Genomic DNA, 25071 nt, shown 5'->3' on the forward strand with positions numbered 1-25071 from the left:
CTCGATGGCATTAAAGGGTGACGTCCATATCAACTAATCAAGCCGCTGGCTCAGGATAGAAGGTCGTTGGACGAGGACAGTCATGCTACCCACCAACCATCAGGTTGAGGAGAATGAGAGAGAGAGATCCATAAAGGATAACCAAGCTCAATAGCTGCAGTCGCTTAACTGCGGCCAGTATCCAGTAATCGGGAGATAGTGGGTTCGAGCCCCACTGTCGACAGCACTGAAGATGGTTTTCCGTGGTTTCCCATTTTCATACCAGGCAAATGCCGGGGCTGTACCTTCATTAAGGCCACGGCCGCTTCCTTCCAATTCCTAGGCCCTTCCCATCCCATCATCGCCGTAAGACATATCTGTCGGTGCGACGTAAAGCAAAAAAAAAAACCTTAAAGGATATATAACTTTTTTACCAAATCTCATTACAAAGAAACTTTCAAATTTAGTTCTTAAGATTGAATTTCATCTATTCCAAAGATGTAAAACATGCTACTTGTTCAAGTATTTTAGAATAACTCATTCTACCACAATTTTATTGTATATCTCCTACTAAGCCTATGTTATTAAGGCATGATCAAGGTTTATGTATTCTATGATATTCTAATCGAGTAGATTTAAGTTTGTGAAAAAATGTTTCAATAGTTCTGGAGTCATTGTTTACGAACATAACTATTCTTCGAGATTCAGATCTGGCTGATGATGCTCCGTAAAGGAGCGAAACATGCCCCACAAATAACTTGTCAATTAATGAAGATATTTTAAATGTGACAACATTATAATGTATTGAACAGGTTGATTAGAATAAAAACTTTACTACAAATAACACATTTCAATACGGATTAAAACATGAGATTAGTCACTTTCATACAGTTTACCAATCAGACATTAGACATTTGGGATTCCAGAATTCCTGAGAGTGACAAGCCACTTGCATGTAAGTTTAGCGTTCATTGCAATGCACAGGAAAAATGCCTCATAAAATTTTACGAGTGTTGTGAGAACGTGCATGTTGGCTCTGCGAAATATTTGCTTTCCTTTCAAAACAGGATTTTTGAAAAGTATCTGGTTCCTGCTTGGCCTTTTCAAAGACATGAAACCTTACAGCAAATACATTCCCACAGCACGTTTGAATCAAAACTGGCTGGAAAATTTATTTTCACGTTTAAGAGATCTTGAACATTTTTACGACTATCCATCACCACCTGATGTCAAAAACGGATCAGATTGTTGTTGCTGTTTTTGTTAGAAGCCAATTCCAGTGATATTCCTCTTTCTAATGTCTCACCTGCAGCTCCTGCTGAAGGAGGAGAATTTGTTACATCAGCTATGTTTGGCAACATCCTCCTGAACATGACTGAAGCTCTGGCGATGATTGAATGTGACAAGGATATTAAAACATTTAACTGTCAGCTGTTGATTGTGATAGTCTATCCTTACAGAAAAATACTGACTCCAGTGTGGAGGGATTTAAATACACTGCAGGGTTCATCGCATATCGTTGTAAAAAATTCGAAAGGTCCTTAGGTACACCTACAGGAGAGTTGTGGGCACTGTCTGATGACCCAAATCTGGGGTGGGTACACACGCTCTCTCGTGCAGGCTTGCTTGTCCCTTCTGATGATTTCACTGAAACAATCACTAAATTCCAATGGATTTTTGCTGAAGTTCACGGACAAATGGATTTGAACAGGGAACCAGAAGTAGTGAACACTATGTTTGTGAAGCTCAGACAGCCATTTCCTTCATGTCCATCCCCAAGTCTTGAAAACATATGGTAAGACCTGAACCTTACTACATTTGCATTGATTGGCCACAAAACAGAAATCCCAAAAAGAGGCCGCCCGTAAGCAAAAAACAAGAATGTGGCATTTATCAGCAAAGTAAATGTTTTCAAGGTTAAGAAACATTTGCCTCCACAAGGTACAGATAACTGCGTCGATCGACAGTACTCATCAAACATTTATCAAAGCAACATGTCATCTATGGTCGATGAAGACGTACTAGCGGTGTTGGGCCTATGTGTGTGTAATGAAAAAGCGAAGGAAGACATGCAGCGTGTGGTCTAAAGATTGGCTACTACAGAGAAAGCAATATTCACACATAATTTTATTAGATGAGTTACGCTTCGTACTGAAAGATAGGCACAATTATTTAAGAATGGATGGAGAGACTTATCTACACCGTCTATCACTGGTTACTCCTTTTATAAAGAAAAAGGATACTGTGATGAAACAAGCTATATCTCCTCATGACAGACTGACTGCTACCTTAAGATATTTAGCCACAGGTCAATCATATGAAGATCTGAAATACTCTACAAGAATATCGCCTCAGGCTCTCAGTTATATCATTCCTGAAACCTGTAATGCACTGTATACTGTATACCTTTAAATTTAGAAATATATTATTAATATCTTAAAGAAACAAATACAAAATACAAACAATACACATGACACCGGTATGAACAGTAGGCCTACTCACTTACATGCAGTTATATACATAGCAACATTATATAAAAATCTTGAATATAAATAATAATAATAATAATAATAATAATAATAATAATAATAATAATAATAATAATAATAATAATAATAATAATAACCATAATTTGTATAAAGATAAACGTTTTAGTTTACTTGTACATTTGTGTTATTGATAGTCTTCACTCGTCACTAAATGTATTCACATAGGAAGCAGCTGAATTTTCAGATGGCTGAGGTTGAGATTCACATTGTGAGGTTGACGGGAGTGGCTGGAATGGAGATGAGAACTTGTGTCTGTGGTGTGTATTGAGTTTGCATTATGGTGTATGGCTGAGAGTGACAAGATGAGAAGAAATGTTCATAAAATCAGAGCATCTCACGGAGTGTGACAGTCTATTTCAGCAAAGAATCAAGTTTCGTTTATGATTTTCTCAGCGATTATTTTTTGCTGTTTAGGTAAATCTCACAATTTCATACCTGTATGCTTGCCAAAGATATTGAAATGATCTTCAGTTTTAGGGCATTTAAAATGATCGCTTACAGTTTTTAGTACCTCATTGGTTAATGTATTCGACCTTTTTATAGGTCTGAGTCGATGAGTTGGTGTCGTCCTATTTCGTTCGCCTTCAGGTTGGATATTGCTGGGTTGTTGTGGCAAGTCCGGATAGGTGTTGCTGGGTTGTTGTGGCAAGCCCGGTTCGGTGTTGCTGGGTTGTGGTGACTTTGGTTGTGTTTTAGTTGGCAACTCCTCACATTTGCAATTGGTTATATAGTCTATTTATTTATACTTTTGTTTCAGTTGCCACATACAGAAGAGGAATGGAAAACCATAGCGAATGAATTTGAAAGCAGGTGGAACTTTCCGCACTGTCTGGGAGATCTGGATGGTAAACATATAGATATCATACCTCCGAAAAATAGTGGTTCAGTTTCTTATAACTACAAGCAGAGGTTTAGTATGGTACTAATGGGCATCGTTGATGCGAGGTACAGATTTATATTTTGCGATTTTGGAACTAATGGACGGGGTTCCAATGGAGGTGTTTTCTGGAATACAAAATTCTATGAAAAGCTGGAAAATGACACATTGCATATTCCCTTGGAAGAAAAAGTAGATGACGCTTTTCCTTTGAGAAAGGACATTATGAAACCATTTAGACAAGGTGACTTGGAAAGTATGATGAAAAAAGTTTATAATTACCGAATGTCAAGAGCATGTCGAATAGTTGAAACTGGGTTTGGCATATTGGCAGCATAATTCAGAATTTTTAAGGCTCAAATAAATCTAGAACCAAAAAGCATTGGATCAGTAGTAATGGCAAGCTGCACTTTGCACAATTACCTAATGTCATCTTTGCCTAATTGTTATGCCCCAACAGAATGTTTTGATCATGGACATTTAGAAGGAGAATTGGTAACTGTAGGTCTTACAACAACAGATTTAACAATGGTGCCTTTGCAAAGAATTCACCTAGGCGATTCCCCCAGAACGGCAAAAGAAGTAAGGGATGAATTTATGAGCTATTTTGTGAACCAAGGAAAAGTCCCGTGGCAAGACAATTTCATACACTGATTACACTGCATGAACATGAACAATGAGTTTTGTTACACATAGTTGCTTCGCCAGGCAGCTCTAACTAGCAGGGAAATTCTCATGAATGAAATGTATTTTATATACAGTATGTAATATAAAATGTGTGTATGTAAAATAATGTCTTACCTCATTTTCATCAATGCTTATGTTAGATGTAGAAGTTCTTGGGGTCTCTTGTTCATATAAGAAGTCCCAATAAATGAAAGTACCACAAACGCAGAATGTATATCTCGTCAGTGCCTGACTCTGTTATTTTAATTGTTTAACTTTGTTCAACTGTAAGAAATCCTAAGATTATTAATCTTTTTTACAACTACATCTCTGTTGGCTTTGCAGTCAATTTATAATTTATATTTTTCAATCAACTTACTGTAGGCAGCGTCTTTTCTGTTCCAATTGTGATAATCTTTAGACTTCGTCTGCCAGAGACAAGATTCATTTCTACAGCATTCAATGAAAGTTTCTAAATGCTCATGATATCCGCTTCCTGAGACATGTTGTGATAACTTGTAGCGCGCACTATATTATCGAGTGACTCACTTGAACTGACCAATCGGCAGTCGCCACGGTCCACAAGTTGCGATAAAACTGTGCAAACACAATCGACACAGTTTTATTGATTAGAAAAATGAACTTGCTCCGATGAACTGTGCAAGCAGAAATAACTGCAATGATTTACCATCCACACATGAGATAAATCTCCACAGTTGGTGCAGTTAAATCGTACAGTTACATAGTAACGTGTGTAGCCGCCTTTATTGTGTTTTAGTTGCGTTCTAGAAAACATCGATTTTTCTCAATACTGTTACAGTGGCATGTAAACGCAAAATGTAAGGTAATGAAATACGGTAAATCAAATAATATGGGTAAATATGCGGTAAATATGAAAGCCGCTGCTGCGAATGCTTAATCGTCATTTGTTTCACAAGTGTTGCTGGCATGCTGGGTGCGCGAATAGCTGATCTCGCGGGATATCGTACTTTGAGAGAGTCGAGACTGTTGGTTATGGAAGTCTACCTCGCTCACATTCGAGTTCCGTATCTGTCCCGTAAAAGTGCTGTCTCGATAGTAAGCGATGGATTCAAAACGGGGTCTGCAGTAATTTACTGTGCGAGAGAAACTTAAAAGTTGTAAGCGAAGCTGAAATATATGAAAAATCGTGCCGTTGGCAGAAAGTACGATATTGATTAATCATGTATTCGTGATTGGCGGAAGAAGGAAAAACTTCTAAAAAGTAACAGCTATCACAGAGCGTTCCATGGGCGGAGTGCAGAGTTTCCGGATATTGAAGAACAACTCCACAAATATGTGACAGAAAACCGTGAGTTAGGATATGGTGTTTCTAGTGATATGTGACAACTGAAAGCACTAGAGACCTCAAAAGAACTCAAAACACAGGTTTTTACTGCAAGCCACGGATGGATCCGAATCTTTTATCGGAGAAAGGGATTGTGCATTCAGAGACGTACGTCTATTTCACAACGTCTCCCTGGGGTGTATGAAGAAAAATTAACGGCCTTTCAGCCTTACAGCATCACATTATTTTTTGAGGAAGCAAAATTCTTATCTGCTGTCACGAATTGGGAATCCTGACCAGACACCTGTCTATTTTGAAATGCCGTTGGAAAATACAATGGATACAAAGGGTTCTAAAAGTGTAACCATCAGAACAGGTGGTAACGAAAAGCAACACTGCACGGTAATGTTGTTCGTATTAGCGGATGAAACTGAACTCCCTCCTTATGTGGTTCTGAAAAGGAAAACACTTCCGAAAGGAAACTTGCCATCCGGTGTTATTGTTAGAACGCATGAGTCCGGCTGGATAGGCAGTGCGTTAGTTGAGGATTGGGAGAAGTGCGTTTGGCAACATCGCCCGGGAGCTTTGTTACAAAATCGAAACATACTTGTGTTGGACAGTTATCGAGGACATACAACTGACGCCGTAAAAGATATGATGAGGAAAGGAAAATCCAATCTTGCGATAATTCCCGGAGGACTCACTTCTATTCTATAGCCGTTGGATGTGCGCATGAACCGGCCTTTCAAAACTGCAATAAAACAGTTGTACATCGAATGGATGTCTGATGGTGATCGCGCGTTAACATCAACCGGACGAGTGAAGGGGCCTGAAGTGGGACAAATATACAGCTGGATCAAAACCGCATGGGCGCGCATTCCCAACAATCTAGTGTCCAAACTCTTTAAGAAATGTGGAATTTCAAAGTCAGTGGACGGTAGTGAGGACGACTATTTGTGGAAAGATGCCAGCGACGAAAGTTCCTATAGTGAAACTTCAGATGACGACTGTGAATTGTGAATGATCTGAGTATTGGACCGATTTTATTTATGATTTTTGTGATAATTTTATTAATTGTAAGCTGTTTGAATTCATATATGTGGTATATTTGAAGAAAATTAAATAGGTATGTAAGTTACTTGATTTTTATTTTTTTTAATATTTTGCTGTGTCAAATTTAGGGTGCAGGTTTTATTCGGTGGCGGGTGGTATTCGGGATTATACGGTATCTTTACATTGATCTGTTTTCAGACCAACTTTGGTTTATGGGATTGAAAGCCGGGTGGATTCGGGATATCTTATACATAAATTAGAAGTAACAGACATGAAAGCAGCGAGAATGATTGGTGGTACAAACAGGTAGGAACAATGGCAGGAGGGTACTCTGAATGAGGAGATAAAGGACAAGTTAGGAATGAACTCTATGTATGCATAAACTGGCTTTGGTGGTGGGGTACATGTGAGGCGAATGGAGGAGGATAGGTTACCTAGGAAACTAACAGACTCTGCTTTTTTACAATTTTCCTTTATGTCACATCAACACTGATAGGCCTTATGGCGACGATAGGACAGAAAAGGCCTAGGAGTGGGAAGGGAGCAGCCATGGCCTTAATTAAGGTTCAGCCCCAGCATTTGCCTGCTGAAAATGGGAAACCACCGAAAACCATCTTCAGGGCTGCCGACAGTGGGGTTCGAACCCACTATCTCCTGGATGCAAGCTCACAGCTGCGTGCCACTAACCGCACGGCCAACTCGCCCGGTATAGACTCTGTTATGAAAGGTAATAGAAGTAGAGAGAGACCAAGACGACTTTGGTTAAACTCAGTTTCTAATGATTTAAAGATGAGAGGTATATAACTAAACAAGGCCAGAGGACTAGTTAGTAAATTCACAGAGACTTGCAAACTGAACACTGAAAGGCATAACAGTCTACAATGAAGATGTACGTACGATGTATGCTAAATATACCTATCCACAAACCACCTGGATTAAGGAAGTTATAAAACAAGTAGATGGATTTAAACGTATTGTATTAAATCTAGTCATCATCTTTTTGTTTAGTGTTTATCCCATCTGGATCCAAGGTCCGCTATATGCATCTGCTGTCCCCATTGTATTCTACCTTGGGCTGCATTCACACTCCGAGGTCTTCATGTAGTATGCCTGCCCATGTTGCTTAGGTCGTCCCTTTGGACTTCTGCCGACAACCTCTCAAAGTTGTAGCTCTTCTTGGCAATTGTGATGGCTCCTGTTTGTAAAATGTGCCCAAACCATTGGAGACACTCTCGTGCATTTTCTCAAGGACTGGTGCAATGCCAAACCATTTCCGAAATCTACCGTTGGAAACACAATTCAGTGATGCCCCATCTGTCTCAGTTGTAGTCGGCCAACATTCACAGCCATGCAGTGTGACAGGACAGTAGATTTATTATTTTAGATGATCTTTCATCCAGCGGTTACAAATGACTCCGGTTGTTGTTCGCTACTTCAACCACGCTGCATTAATACTTGTGTAGACCTCTTTAACCGTCATCAGCTATCGAGAAACTAAGGCATTTCAATTGCAGCAAGTTGTTGCATTCTACTTTTATTGTACCCATTTCTTGTGCATATGATGTCATGTACTCAGTTTTCTTTTTGTTGACATGCAGGCCATTTTTCGCCAGCCTCCTGCTCCATTTATGGTGCTGTAGATCCAGCTTGTTCTCTGCAATCAACATGACATTGACATCATAGAGAAGGGCCAATGGTAATGGTCAGTGCAGGTCAAGTGTCATGGGGTCCAACACTAAGTTGAACAGGAGTTGTGATAGGGTAGGACCCTGGTGTATGCCAACTATGATGGGTAAGCCTTTGGCTGGTTCTGCAGTAGTTTGGACATAGCTCGTCAGTTCAGCATAAAGCAGTTGTACCCAGTTCTTTCTTTTTCTTTTTTTTTTTTTTTTTTACGTCACACCACCACAGATAGGTCTTATGGTGACGATGGGATGGGTCATAGGAGTGGGAAGGAAGCGGCCGTGGCCTTAATTAAGGTACAGCCCCAGCATTTTCCTGGTGTGAAACTGGGAAACCACAGAAAACCACCTTCAGGGCTGCCGACAGTGGGGTTCAAACCCACTATCTCCCGAATACTGGATGCTGGCCGCACTTAAGCAACTGCAGCTATCGAGCTCGGTGTACCCAGTTTACAAGATATGCTAGCACACCATGTTTTCGAAGTGTTAGCCAGATGAGACTCTGCGGTACCCGATCTAAGGCCTTCTTCAGGTCCAAGAATGCAAGCTTGTCTCTCTCATGGTGTTTTTCTCAACTAAGAGCTATGCAGCATGAATTGCATCAGTTGTACTGCAATTCTTCACAAATCCATGTTGGTTGCAGGTCAGCTTATTGATCTCAATCCTTTTTTGTAGAATATGCTGAAAGACCTACATAGCGTGACACAGCAGCCAGGTTGGGCAATAATTAGTACACTCGGCAGGATTTCCTTCTTTTTTAAGATGGGTAATGCTCCACTGCCAGTCAGTCGAGATTCATCCCTCTCTGACACACTGGATGAAGAGCTGTGCTAACTATCTTGCTGCATCCCATAGGGATAATACCACAGTTCTGCTGGAAGATCGTCTGGGCCAGTGGCCTTTTCTGGCTTCATTTTCTTCAGAATAACCTGACCTCTTCGACTTCAATATCTTTACATAAAATCAGCTTCATGGTCCGTATCGCACTTAAACAGATTCACAACTAAGTATTTTTTATTTTCCACCTTGTCGATACACTAAATTGCTTAAGGCAACTTATTGGTTAAAAGTGGTACATGTTTCGTATATCATCAACATCTTCAGCCAGATAACACTGTTTAGATGAAACATTCATGTATTGACAATGTATCAATGTTTTAAGGGCCCCATACAAGCGCAGACATCTGGAATACTTACCTACACAGACTTGCCTCCGGCAGGTAAGTCAGAGGTATGCAGTTGCCCACACGCTCAGACTAAATTATTATTTACCGATGAAATTGAATACCATGTCAAAAACATATCATATGTAAGGCTTTTCAGGCGTTTGCTCTATTAACCAGCGTTTTGTCTTAGGTCTGACACTAGACTCATCAAAGTGGGATGTGTCAGACCCTACCCACTGACGCTGGGGTGTATGCAGGTGAACTTATCAGAAGCCTATATAAGAGGCACAGTCTGGTAACTGCATACGGGAGATAAATCTCCACAATGGAATTATTGCCCGCCTAGCAATTCCGAATGGAAAATTCTAAATTCCCATGGAGGGAATTAGATATTTTTCACCAACAGAGCATGCCAAAAATGTCAAAAACATATCAGATGTAAGGCTTTTCAGGCGTTTGCTCTATTCCCTCCATGGGAATTTAGAATTTTTCATTTGAAGTTTAATATGATGCGCTCATCTGTTTTCTGTTTAAGATTATGCGCTTCAAATGGTTAAAAAATGTATACGGATTGAAATTAATTAGATAGTCGGTACAGAAGATGAGTTATTTGGACACAATGTAGTGCTCTGCACGATGAAGATACATAAAGAAAGATTTTTTCATATTAATTTGTAGGTTACCACATTTACATTTTCTGACAACTCTGAGATAGTGCTTTTATCGCAAAGTCTCCGGCTGAATTCAAGCAGCGCCAGAAAGTCAGACTTGCCTGCAGACTTTTTGTCGGCAGACTTATTGGCCATACATACAGAGACATGTCTGAAGAGACTGGTTTGCGCAGACTTACCTCTGACTAAGTCTGCGCATGTATGGGGCCCTTTAGAGGAAGTGTCCTTAAAATTAACATAAGAAGACTGACAATATTAAAAACAAAATACTTAAGAGAAATTATATAAATTCTTTCAACAATTGAAAACAGTTGTCAAGGAAACACTTGTATAATAATCCATAGAGAATATGTCCTAATGATTATTCTTTTCTTAAAAAGTTCATGAAAAAAAGGTCAATTTATAAATTAAAAAATTTAAACATTTATAAGTAATTGTCATAATGAATAAATCCAGATTTACATAATGTGGCTCCTATTCATATTGCAGATGGAAATATTACCAATTCCTAGTTGACAATTCTTTTTAAAACAGCTTTCCTCTGGAACAGTATCTTCTGTTATTTTTTTAAGGTCTTGAGTCTGGTGTAGTAGTGATGATGCATTCTCTCTTGTTCACGTACTTGAGGAGGTGGAGGAGCGGGGGGATATTGGTGTGTCATGAACTTTCTCGTTATCTTCAGCTTCGAAGGAGGAGGAATACGTCGTAGGGCTATGTGGAGGTGGATAGATTCCAATTCTTTTCTCGTGATCTTTTTCAAGCATTTTCAAATATACCAGAATTTTATCATATAATGGGCTCTTGTATTCTATAGCTTCATTAAGGTTATTATTTTTCTTTACAAGTTGGTCTAGATGAATGTATAGATCTTCATATGTATTCATTACGCTGCCCTTTTTCAATTTTTTATTGATGGTCAGGTCTTGTTCTATGGTGGTAAATTTATGACCTGTGGTAGTCAAGTGTGTTCCCATAGCCGAGAATCTTCTGTTTTTCAGCATTCACATGTTCTAAACATCTCACTTTAAAATTGCGGCCAGATTGTCCTATGTATCTATTCTTGCATTCAAAGCATGTAATCTACCAAAAGATTTTAAACTTGGATCATCTCACACTATATGTTTGTTTGACATAACCAACATGTATACAAACATTCCAATAGAAGATACTATCAGAATCATTCAGAAGAATTTAATGAAGAACAAATTAATAAGCATACCAGAAATTGAAGATTTTATTAATGTTTTAGAATTTGTGTTGAATCAAAATTATTTTATGTTTATTAATAAAATTTACTGACAAAAAGGACTATCAATGGGAGCCCCATCAGGAATATTGGCTAATATAAACTTAGACTATTTGAAACACACAAAGATTATTAATCAAACAGAGGGATTGCATTTTTGGACACAATATGTGGATGATGTTTACGCTATAATAGATAACAGACTCACAGACAGTAATTTTTTTTTAAATATATTGAATAATTTGGAATCCAATATAAAATTTACTTTAGAAGAAGAGAAAGAAAGATAACTGAATTTTCTAGACGTAGTCACAACAAAAGAAAAAAGGATTTTCTTTCAAAATACACAGAAAATCCACTTTCACACCGACCACTATCAATAATAATAATAATAATAATAATGCTATTTGCTTTACGTCCCACTAACGACTTTTACGATCTTCGGAGACGCCGAGGTGCCGGAATTTAGTCTCGCAGGAGTTCTTTTACGTGCCAGTAAATCTACCGACACGAGGCTGTCGTATTTGAGCACCTTCAAATACCACCGGACCGAGCCAGGATCGTACCTGCCAAGTTGGGGTTAGAAGGCCAGCGCCTTAACCGTCGAAGCCACTCAGCCCGGCCCGACCACTATCAAGAACAACTCGTTACACCCTGAGGCACAGAAAAGATCAGCATATTACAGCTACGTTAACAGAGCATTTAGTATACCATTATCCAAATCTGAAAGGAATAAAGAACTGTTGTTTATCCGACAACAAGCCCTCTTGAATGGTTTCAACAATAACATGATGGATAAAATACTTAGTAAATTTTCAGGGAAGCGACAATCTAAATTAGCAATAGAACCTAGTAAAACGGAGAAATACATCAAGTTCACATATAATAATCCAAACATACACGAAATAACAAATTTATTTAAGAGAAAAAATGTCAAAATCGCATTTTCCACAATAACAATATGAAACAGAGTATTTTCAACCATGATACAGTAAATCTCTCGGAAAAAGATAAATTTTATGATTCAGGAATACATAAACTTACATGCTTTGAGTGCAAGAATACATACATAGGACAATCTGGCCGCAATTTTAAAGTAAGACATTTAGAACATGTGAATGCTGAAAAACATGGAAGATTCTCAGCTATGGGAACACACATGACTACCACAGGTCATATATTTACCACCATAGAACAAGACCTGACCTTCATAAAAAAAATTACAGCAGGGCAGCTTAATGAACACATATGAAGATCTATACATTCATCTAGACCAACTTGTAAAGTAAAATAATAACCCTAATGAAGCTATAGAATATAAGAACCCATTATATAATAAAATTCTGGTATATTTGAAAATGCTTGAAAAAGATCACAAGAAAAGAATTGGAATCTGTCCACCTCCAGACAGCTCTACGACGTATTCCTCCTCCTTTGAAGCTGTAGATAACAGCAAGGAAGTTCATGACACACCAATATCCCCCGCTCCTCCACCTCCACAAGTACGTGAACAAGAAAGAACGTATCATCACTACTACACCAGACTCAAGACCGTCAAAAAATGACAGGAGATACTGTTCCAGAGCAAAGCAGTTTTAAAAAGAATTGACAACTAGGAATTGGTAATATTTCCATCTGCAATAGTAATAGGAGCCACATTATGAAATCTGGATTTATTCATTTTGACAATTACTTATAAATGTATACATTTTTAATGAACTTTTTAAGAAAAGAATAATCATTAGGACATATTCTCTATGGATTATTATACAAGTGTTTCCTTGACAACTGCCTTCAATTGTAGAAAGAATTTATATAATTTCTCTTAAGTATTTTGTTTTTAATATTGTCAATCTTATGTTAATTTTAACACCTGAACACAAACCCTCGTAATTTTTACGATGCATACTTGGCAACATGGCTCTATCTGTTAGGCTTTTCGCGCCACTTTGCTGTCCTACTCAGTAGCTTCCTACAATACCGCAAGCTTCGTCAGTGTGTGTGTGTGTGCATTGTTAGAGTAAGTCTGTTGATTTCAAATTAAAGACTGTTGCAACGCAAAATTTATGACAATTTGTGACTACGTATGCTAAACTTAGAAAGGTAAGTTCTGTAACAATGTTACATTACAGCACTATTCTGAATGAAATAAGTATCTAGAACCACAGAACTTGTCATACACATACTGGTAAGTAATGCGTGGCATTATTTTGACCGCAAGTTGCTGAGAAAAGACTTTCTCATACATCTAAGTGAAGAACTCATCACGCCATGGATGGCGAAGAGAATGGAAACACCGAGCTTACTAAAACATCTACGAGAAATTATACAGGGTATTCTAAGTGATAGTTCATCTACCCAACGTAAAGGATTGGTTATTACTGGCAAGAGAACTATTTGTCATATCTGTCCAGCTCAGAAAAGGTGACTGACGACAACATACTGTAGCGAATGTCACCGCGCGTATTGCAAAGAACACAGAGCAAATCTTTGCACAAACTGCTGTAAATGAGACACCAGGGACTTGAAAAACTAGGCGTTAACACTCTGTAAAATAACTTGCATGTTAATACATGCTTCTTATATTACATTTTGTGTGCAATTACATTTTATCATCATGGAAACAAATAGTCGTAAATTTTACGAGGGTTTGTGTTTACGTACTACCAAATTAGGGTATGTGCTCTAGGGTTAAGGACACTTCCTCTAAAACATTGATACTTTGTCAATACATGAATGTTTCATCTTTTTTGCTAGTTACTTTACATTGCACCGACACAGATAAGTCTTATGGCGATGATGGGACAGGAAAGGGCAAGGAGTGGGAAGGAAGCGGCTGTGGCCTTAATTAAGGTACAGCCCCAGCATTTGCCTGCTGTGAAAATGGGAAACCACGGAAAACCATCTTCAGGGCTGCTGACAGTGGGATTCGAACCTACTATCTCCCAAATACTGGATACTGGCCGCACTTAAGCGACTACAGCTATCGAGCTTGGTAATGTTTCATCTAAACAGTGTTATGTTGCTGAAGATGTTGATAATATATGAAACATGTACCACTTTTAACCAATAAGTTCCCTTATGCAATAACTTATGCAATTTAGTGTATCGACAAGGCGGAAAATAAAAAATACTTAGTTGTGAATTAAATACCTTTCTCAGGCACTTGGGCAATAAAATTGGTCGGAATAAGTAGATGGGGGAATTCTTTGATTGAGATCTTCTAGAAGTAATTTTGTCAGCATTATCTTGCTTTTCTCCAATCAACCAGCAGGTTTTCATTTTCATCACTGATACTGTACAATTGATGGATATCTTCCATTTTACAATATTCACCAAAGAAAATTAATATGTCCCACTAGGTTGTTTTGTGACGTGTATCATACTCGTATATACAACATCAGGACTCCAGAGTTGATTTTCCAACCATTATCATTTTTTCTTTTATATAGACTATATCTTAACAGACTTCAAATTCAGGAAATCTGTTAGGAATGTACGAGTTTTCCAGGGATTTTTCGATGATACAGGCCACTATCTGATCTGTAGTGAACTAAATATCCCTAGACCTAGGGTAGAGAAAGTGAAATCTCTCTGCAAACGAATAAGGGTAGGAAATCTCCAGGACGAGGAAATAAGACAGAAGTACAAGGATATGATTAGTGAGAAGTTTCGAACAGTAGACAGTAAGCAGGTTCAGGATATAGAAAGAGAATAGGTGGCATACAGGGATGCTGTAGTAGAAAGAGCAAGGGAATGCCTAGGAACAACTGTGTGTAAAGATGGGAAAAGGCAAACATCTTGGTGGAATGATGAAGTGAGAGCAGCTTGTAAACGTAAAAAGAAGGCCTATCAGAAATGGCTCCAAACAAGGGCCGAGGGAGATAGAGATTTGTACGTAAATGAAAGAAACAGAGCGAAACAAACAGTTGTTGAATCCAAAAAAAGAAGTCGTGGGAAGATTTTGGTAATAACCTGGAAAGGCTAGGTCAAGCAGCAGGGAAACCTTTCTGGACAGTAATAAATAATCTTAGGAAGGGAGGGAAAAAAGAAATGAACAGGGTTTTGAGTAATTCAGGTGACTCATAATAGATCCCAGGGAATCACTGGACAGGTGGAGGGAATATTTTGAACATCTTCTCAACGTAAAAGGAAATCTTCCTGGTGGTGTTGCGAACAGCCAAGCTCATAGGAAAGGGGAAAATTATGTTGGGGAAATTACGCTTGAGGAAGTGGAAAGGATGGCAAATAAACTCCATTGTCATAAAGCAGCACGAATAGATGAAATTAGACCTGAAATGGTGAAGTATAGTGGGAAGGCAGGGATGAAATGGCTTCATAGAGTAGTAAGATTAGCATGGAGTGTTCGTAAGGTACCTTCAGATTGGACAAAAGCAGTAATTACACCTACCTATAAGCAAGGGAACAGGAAGGATTGCAACAACTATCGAGGTATCTCATTGATTAATATACCAGGCAAAGTATTCACTTGCATCTTGGAAGGGAGGGTACGATCAGTAGTTGAGAGGAAGTTGGATGAATACCAGTGTAGTTTCAGAACACAAGGGGGCTGTCAGGATCAGATTTTCAGTATCCGCCAGGTAATTTAAAAATGCTATGAGAGGAATAGGCAGTTGTGTTTATGTTTTGAAGATCTAGAGAAAGCATATGACAGGGTACCGAGGGAAACGATGTTCGCCATACAGGGTAATTATGGAATTAAAGGTAGATTTTAAAAATCAATCAAAGGCATTTATGTTGACAATTGGGCTTCAGTGAGAATTGATGGAAGAATGAGTTCTTGGTTCAGGGTACTTACAGGGGTTAGACAAGGCTGTAATCTTTCACCTTTGCTGTTCATAGTTTACATGGATCATCTGCTGAAAGATATAAAATGGCAGGGAGGGATTCAGTTAGGTGGAAATGTAGTAAACAGTCTGGCCTATGCTAACGACTTGGTCTTAATGGCAGATTGTGCCGAAAGCCTGCAGTCTAATATCTTAGAACTTGAAAATAGGTGCAATGAGTATGGTATGAAAATTAGCCTTTCGAAGACTAAACTGATGTCAGTAGGTAAGAAATTCAACAGAACTGAATGTCAGATTGGTGATACAAAGCTAGAACAGGTCGATAATTTCAAGTATTTAGGTTGTGTGTTCTCCCAGGATGGTAATATAGTGAGATTGAATCAAGGTGTAGTAAAGCTAATGCAGTTGTGATCAGCAGTATTCTGTACGAAGGAAGTCAGTTCCCAGATGAAACTATCTTTACACTGGCCTGTTTTCAGACAAACTTTGCTTTACGGGAGCGAAAGCTGGGTGGAATTAGGATGTCTTATTCATAAGTTAGAAGTAACAGACATGAAAGTAGCAAGAATTATTGCTGGTTCAAACAGGTAGGAACAGTGGCAGGAGGGTATTTGGAATGAGGTGATAAAGGCTGTTAGGAATGAACTCTATGGATGAAGCTGTACGCATAAACCGGCTATGGTGGTGGGGTCATGTGAGGCGAATGGAGGAGGATGTTTACCCAAGAGAATAATGGACTCTGTTATGGAGGGTAAGAGAAGTAGAGGGAGATCAAGACAATGATGGTTAGACTCAGTTTCTAACGATTTAAAGATAAGAGGTATAGAACTAGCACTAGTTGCAAATAGAGGATTGTGGCGACGTTTAGTAAACTCACAGAGGCTTGCAGACTGAATGCTGAAAGGCATAACAGACTTTAATGATAATGTATGTATACATACATACATGTATGTTTTTATTGTAAATAAACAAATCCACATGTAGAGTATATGCTACAATTGGACTGAGGAGGCTGATTTAGCAAGTAAGTAAATATCTCGCTCTCCTTCATGTATGTCAAATTTTGTGTAGAAATCTGCAAACCATGCGGATATTGTCGTGGCTACAATCTTCTTTGCTTCAGTACGGGCTGTTCTGTGCTCATTTCAATGAGGCAGTGTTTCGTCAGCAAGAAACTCATGGTACAATTTTTTCTTCTTGCATTTTCTTTGACATTAGGCCTACTGCTCCAAAGCCATACATCTCTATCGATCCACCAGCATCCTGGCTTTGTTGCTCCAAGAATGACTCGAGCAGTCCCTTTCAGTTTCATACAGTTTCCTTCCACGGAGGTAATCAACCGGAGAGTAATTTGCGCAACGTCATCAGCTCCTCCTCCTTGAAGTACCAATATTTGATTCTTGCTGGTCCAGTTCGCTCTAGGTGTTGGCTTCTTGATGGCTGGATAAACAGCTTGCAGATCAACAGCTGATGCTGTGCACGACTTTTTCATATGACACTACTTTTGTATCAAGAACATCTTCGAGATCTTGACCTCTGACAAGGATGTGGTCAATTGGTTTGCATTTGTGCCGCTGTAGTACGTGATTAAAAGTAAGTCATTCTTCTTGAACTGGGTGTTAGTGATGACCAGGTCATATGTTTGAGCAAAATCTAGAATTCGCTCACTGCTGTTGTTCTTTTCACCATATCCCTGCCCACCATGGGTAGCATGATCTTTTCTGCAACCTACATGGCCATTTGGATAGCCAGTGAAAATAAGGTAAACTTATAGGGGCACTTCCAGTCTTTTCGTCAAGTGTTACCCAAAAGGCATATATGGTAGAAGCTGTTTGATCTGTCTGTGGGATGTAGGTACTGAAGAGGTGGATTTTCCTGCTGTCTGCAATATCAACAATTTTTAATAGGTGGTCATCATACCGTTGAACTTCAGAACCGCATCCAATTTTGTATGACGTATTTCCACTCCATTTTATTTCTTGGACTGTACATACATCGATACACCAGTTTTCGACAGCTTTTGCTACTTCGTACCATCCAGACAGTGTCCCAACATTGAGTGTTGCAAGACAGAAAGTGAGGGCTAGCTCTTTTAGTAGTCACCACACATGCGATGGTAACCCTTGCATACTTTTCACCTAGGCCAAGCCTTGACAACGCAACGCATGTTGCTTATAGGGGACACCCTAGCCATTGTAGTAGATCCCTTTTCCATCGATGTGTGACTATATCTTTACAGCTGACTTATCACATGGCCAGTCACCAAGCATTTTAGATTTACTGCCAGCAGAAATTTAGGCTGCTCCTAACATAGAGAGCAGACTCCTTTTGTAGTCACTTCAATGAAGTACAGACACTACTACAAATGAGATTTCAGCATCATTTCCTCTACTGAGGGTCCATTCCCCTCCCACAAGGATTCATCTGCCCTAAGCCATTGCCTTGAAGGGTGTCTCAGGTTATATCCCACCACCTACCAGCATTGAGTCATTGGCTGTGCGGTCTACTACATACAATAGCAGAATTAATATGGCCAGAATTCTATTAAATCTAGTACCATACCTAAATGCTTACATCACCAGACATATCTTGATAAAGTAACCCTTTCATATTCAATTAATTTCAGCTTATTTAATTTATTCTTTCTAGAATGAAAATTTCTCTTTATTACGTAATAATAGACTGCAAGACATGACCCTTTTTTTTCATTTTCCGTAAATCAGTAATTATACATACACACAAACTTACACAAATTTACATAAACCTCCACAATCCCTCTAATCCATGATTCTGGTGGGTGTGTCTTGCACTCCTTACTATTTGTGTCCATTGCCCACTGGTGTCCTTCAGTAATCCAACAACTGACATACTCTTCTGTATCAAACATCTTGAGAGATGCACCTGTCATCCTTATAAATAAAAGTGCAGATACTTTTAGCAAGCAGAGGAGATCTGTCTGGAGTTATGATTAAGTCCATCTAGAAGAACCCTCATTCACATTCACTTGACGAAAATCGAATAAAGTCTTATGATTTCTGTGAAGGTTTCATAGCACTGAGCATCTTCTTACCTGAAATAAATTCCTGAAATGTATGTAAGGACTGCTTCTCATCAACTTAACATTAGTTATAAAGTGCTCTAATTTGTTTTTGTGCAAAGGCTGGGTAAGACTGAAAATCTGAAGGCCAATTTTCAGGGTATCAAACTCTTACACTTGGAAAGAAATCTTCATCTTCTTCACTCATCAATCTTTGATTCAAACACTTCTGTAGACTTGAATAAAACTGCAGTGGATTTACAGGTCCTCGTACCCTCCCACTCACGTTTGTTCCACCTTCATGCAGTGTAGTAGTTCCTCTAATTTGAGCATGTGTACAAGTTCAGCTGCCTTGCTGTAGTATAGCCCTGGATTGTCAATCCTGTTCTCAAAGACAGTGATTTGCATTTATATAGCTTTCTGTACTTTATATTTACATATATCATGTTACTGGAGAAGAAGTGATAATTCAGACAGTTCCTGCTAAGAGGTGCACATTAATGCAAGATCCAAAATTAAATTCAATAATATAAGTTTCATGAACAAGCTGATGGATGTACTGCCTTCTTTTGCATCTCTGTGAGTAGTGTCCGAAGATGATCATTAAAAAAAGCACTCAAAGCCTAAAAGGCATAGCAAGTGTTTAACGCTCTTCCAATTCTTAACAGTTCTAAAGCACATGCTTCAAAATCTCTGATATTTTTGGGAGAAGCATGGTACAGAGCATAAAGTTAGTATATGAACGGATTAATAACTGCGACTTCTTTCAGAGTATCACAAACTGACAGTTTGTGCAACGTCAGAATAATACATTTGGAAACTCCTCTTTCACAAATTTTTTGAGGCCAACCCTTGCACCATACATTACGGCAGCTCCATCACACCCAATTGCAACTAAATTGTTACTAATGTAACTGAAACTAAAACCATGACATGTTAAACTAGGCTATGCATCATACTTTTGAATATTCATGTTGCTGTCACATCTGTTAAAGCAGACAAGTCCAAAAACACATTACAAGGGTATTCCACTTCTAGCCCATCACTAAATGTTCTTATACGTCAAAAGTATACTATCCATTTAAAGCAGTAGATTCACCATTGATTAATGGAAATTTTGCATTGTTCTCCAAGATACTGATTGCTAAATTTGTTATTTTCTTTGCAATATGAAGAGCAATTTTAAAACAATCTGCATTTGAACGAAAGATTTGTCCCTTGTCCAAACCATTGTCTTCTGAACAATTTCTAATTCAAAGTCATAGAACGACCGATATTTCTTCACGAGTTTAGACAATGTTTCTGAAGATTCATGTTGCTTCTTTGCTTCTAGTCAATGATCGAATAACTAAATTTTCTAAGCTTTTCAGCTGCACTGTGCCTGTCTCTGTGCTTCAATATTTTTTTACAAATTGAAGTTTGTTTTTTTTTCTCCTTTGTATCACCCTACTCAGATACTTCATAGTTAACCCACACAGTGAAAGTTCAAGTCCTTTACAATTCTTTACACCTAGCATACCAATAGACATGCATACTGAACATCCAAGTTTTATTTGTTTTTAATCATTAACCAGCTATCTGTTTCATAGAAGTAACTTTTTGAGGATACTGTCCAAAATGATGGCAAATTATTACGTTAGTTTTGGTCACAAGCTTACCTGTTTCATCCTCATGCTTTGACTGATCTTCAACATTTTCCAAAACAGGTCTACTGTCGGTAGTTGTAGGTCTACACACAGACAGACTCTCACTCATGGTTTCACTATTGTTATATACAGTTTTTAAATTTTTCACTGCTGGTGCTTCAGGTTGAAAAAAGTTAGTTATTTTCTTCATTTTAAAATTAAAACCAAATTTTCCAATAACACAATGTGCACACCACACATCATAAATGCCATAACCTGAAACAAACACGAATGGTATAAGACAATTCGTGGAAATAGGTATCCAAATAGTAATGTTCTCTTTTCGACACAAACGGTATTTGAAGTAACTACTCAACTGTTTCCTGTTGCTCCATCTCTGCGTTAGATGTAGCCTTGTGAGGCGCTAGTGCGACTTTGTTGCTTTGGATATCTTTCAGACATGTTCTTGAACTAAAGACTGGAAATATGTTAAAAGGCAAAAAACAAATACAAAGACGTTCAAAATAGGTGGAGGATCACGGATCTCCCATGTTCTCCCAGAAGTTAAGCACTGGTTTGAAGTATGAACTTTGTTCTCATCATAAACGTCTAATTGCTTTTGGAGTTCGATTATATTTGTCTAAACTGGATTGTAAGTTTCTTCTTGACCTTAATGTCATTAGTATTACTGGTATCCGAAAAATTACCAACGTATTTTCCCATATGAGACAAACAAGAATTTTAAAGGCTCTTTTAAAATACTTGCCTTTGATCTTCAGTCATTACGAACAAGGATTAATGAAAATTTTGCATTGTTCTCATAGTTACTAATGCTAAATTTGTTCTCATTTTCTTTGCAAAATGAAGAGCAATTTTAGAACAAGGTATGTTTGAATATAAGATTCATACCAATGATGAAGTGTACCAGACTGAACTTACCACTCGTCGTTTCACTGAAGGAGTGATGACGTAGACTCTGTCACTGTTAAAGGCCTGACATGGATTAAGCAGGGAACGTAGAAATTAATCTCTGCTATGATGCTGAGACGAGACCTCAGCTAATAAAAAATTTAGCTACGGTAGACCACATATGTAATACCAATATAATGGTCCGTTATTGGACATTATAAATTTTCCTGCTAACTCATTCTTGGTTGCCTGCGTTTCGCCCTCGTGTGCTAAGTTAGGCTCGTCAGTTGGGACTTAGCACACCACCCAAGACGCAAGGCTAGTGCATACCGTGGAGGCCACTGCATAGGCTATTTGAAGCCACCAGCAGTGCCAATGCACTATGAGAGCTATGTCTCATTTCCAAAAATAGATGCCTGCCTGGCCATCAAATGATGTAGATGTTGATTCCCATAGGGAACCTGAAATATTTGTCCCGAATGAGTAAATTTATAATACCAATATAATGGTCCGTTATTGGACATTATAAATTTTCCTGCTAACTCATTCTTGGTTGCCTGCGTTTCGCCCTCGTGTGCTAAGTTAGGCTCGTCAGTTGGGACTTAGCACACCACCCAAGATGCAAGGCTAGTGCATGCCGTGGAGGCCACTGCATAGGCTATTTGAAGCCACCAGCAGTGCCAATGCACTATGATAGCTATGTCTCATTTCCAAAAAATAGATGCCTGCCTGGCCATCAAATGATGTAGATGTTGATTCCCATAGGGAACCTGAAATATTTGTCCCGAATGAGTAAATTTATAATACCAATATAATGGTCCGTTATTGGACATTATAAATTTTCCTGCTAACTCATTCTTGGTTGCCTGCGTTTCGCCCTCGTGTGCTAAGTTAGGCTCGTCAGTTGGGACTTAGCACACCACCCAAGACGCAAGGCTAGTGCATACCGTGGAGGCCACTGCATAGGCTATTTGAAGCCACCAGCAGGCATCTATTTTTGGAAATGAGACATAGCTCTCATAGTGCACTGGCACTGCTGGTGGCTTCAAATAGCCTATGCAGTGGCCTCCACGGTATGCACTAGCCTTGCGTCTTGGGTGGTGTGCTAAGTTCCAACTGACGAGCCTAACTTAGCACACGAGGGCGAAACGCAGGCAACCAAGAATGAGTTAGCAGGAAAATTTATAATGTCCAATAACGGACCATTATATTGGTGTTATAAATTTACTCATTCGGGACAAATATTTCAGGTTCCCTATGGGAATCAACATCTACATCATTTGATGGCCAGGCAGGCATCTATTTTTGGAAATGAGACATAGCTCTCATAGTGCATTGGCACTGCTGGTGGCTTCAAATAGCCTATGCAGTGGCCTCCACGGCATGCACTAGCCTTGCGTCTTGGGTGGTGTGCTAAGTCCCAACTGACGAGCCTAACTTAGCACACAAGGGCGAAACGCAGGCAACCAAGAATGAGTTAGCAGGAAAATTTATAATGTCCAATAACGGACCATTATATTGGTATTATAAATTTACTCATTCGGGACAAATATTTCAGGTTCCCTATGGGAATCAACATCTACATCAGACCACATATGTTCCGCGCTACTAAGGAACCCCCTCTAGTAGCTGTTTTGACTGACAATTAGTAGCTAGAATTTATATTTTTACCTTCCTTATTATCTGTAAAGTACCTTACAGAATATCTATCATGTTGGGGCCACCTTTGCTATTAATGTCGGTATGTTATTTATTGCACTTACATAAACAATTACTTAAACAATAGGCAAAGGGTCAGGCAGCCAACACCACACCTGTAAAACTAAGGGTAAAACAAAGGCAACAGGTGGAGGAGTTCACCCTTAGGAGCCTTGACAAAGCTTTTGTGTAGGAAATGACACAAATTCAGAGACGAATCATGGTAGTATTCACGTTCCATCAAGTATGGACAAAATGCTGTACTACAGCTAGACCATGGGCCGAGAAGTGGCAACCCCATTAGTGGTCTAACTTCCCTCAGGTTATTAAAGAAGAACATCTGCCTGCTTTCAAGTCCTGCAAAAGAAATAGCAGGACAGATTATAACGATGGTGACCAAGATGTCAGAAGGGAAAAACGGATGGAGGAAAAAGAATATTCGGTGTACTACATGGAATATCCAAGTTATTACACACAAGGATGATCAGCTACACAACATCCTTTCAAGCAAAGAAATTTTTATAGCAACAATTTCTGAAGCGAAGCAAAAGCTTCAGGGATCAAAGAGACTATAAATTATCGTCAGTTTTATTGTGGAGTGCAGAAAAGTGTTAGAACAAAGTCGTGCTCATGGTTCAGAAAAGACTTAAGAACAGCAATTCAATGTTACAAATTTTGTAGTGAAAGGAAGCCTTTGACCAAGTTAACAGAAATAGAATGCTTAAAATTAGCCAAAAAATTAAAGACAATATACACAGCTTAAACAGTTCCAACCTTATCTCAAGAAAACCAAGGTATGCAATAGACAGAATGAAAATCAATCAACAGATGCACACAACACGGTTGTGAACTTTCATCTCTATAATTTCTAATCTATATGAATGCCCTAATAGAAGAGCAGATAGACAAGACATGGTTCCATACAAATTAACAAAACTCTGACAGCTACACGCCATATCATTCCCCGATGACTTAGCTAAGTTAGTACTTAAAAATTCAACATGAATATATCATGTGTCTCCACTAAGTACATTTTTGCCAGACTGAGTGGCTCAGACTGTTAAGGCACTGGCCTTCTGACTCCAACTTGACAGGTTCAATCCTGGCTCAGTCTGGTGGTTCTTCAAGGTGCTCAAATATGTCAGCCTCGTGTTAGAAGATTTACTGGCACATAAAAGAAAGAACTCCTGCGGGACTAAATTCCAGCACCTCAGAGTTTCCTAAAACCGTAAAAGTAGTTAGTGGGATGCAAAGCAAAATAGTATTATTATTATTATTATTATTATTATTATTATTAAATGACAGTTTTTAATAGCGAAAGTGCCAGAATGTTGTTCCAGAGAAGTTCTTCTACATACCAACATGAGACTGATGAATGCCGGCACTACAGTTTAGGGGTAGCGTGCCTGCTTCATACTCAGAGGCCTTTGGTTTCTGATTCCCGGCCAGTCAGGGATTTTTACCTGAATCTGAGGACTGATTCACTCAGCCAATGGAATTACAATTGAGGAACTATCTGACGAAATGGCAGCCCCAGTCCAGAAGTCTACTGTCTGACTTACTCAGCCAGCTGTCAAAATCTCATTTTATGTAACTTTAAAACAGAATGGTATATTTCTACAGTGCATATGTAATGTCATTTTATGTCGTTATTAGTTAACTGCTCTGAGCTGTCCAGCTAGTTTTCAGCAATTAACACTACCACTGATTTTATGACAAAATGATTATCACCATTAATTTATTTATTTTTCCAATCTGCTTTACGTCGCACCGACAGATGTCTTATGGCTACAATGGGA

General features: G+C 38.7%; 1 protein-coding gene across 2 annotated transcripts in view; it reads right to left on the bottom strand.

Annotated features, from left to right (window-relative positions):
* Sirt7 (sirtuin 7) overlaps positions 1-25071 on the bottom strand; it is a 197416-nt gene that overhangs the window by 153057 nt on the left and 19288 nt on the right. The window contains exon 2 of one of the 2 annotated variants that reach the window (XM_067149239.2): positions 20699-20941. The exons of the other annotated variant lie outside the window; for it this stretch is intronic. The gene's annotated coding sequence lies outside the window, so the exon portion shown is untranslated. The remainder of the gene's footprint in view (positions 1-20698; positions 20942-25071) is intronic. 2 annotated transcript variants of the gene reach the window in all.

This window comes from Anabrus simplex, chromosome 6 (genome assembly GCF_040414725.1).
Source record: "Anabrus simplex isolate iqAnaSimp1 chromosome 6, ASM4041472v1, whole genome shotgun sequence".
Classification (NCBI taxonomy): Eukaryota; Metazoa; Arthropoda; class Insecta; order Orthoptera; family Tettigoniidae; genus Anabrus; species Anabrus simplex.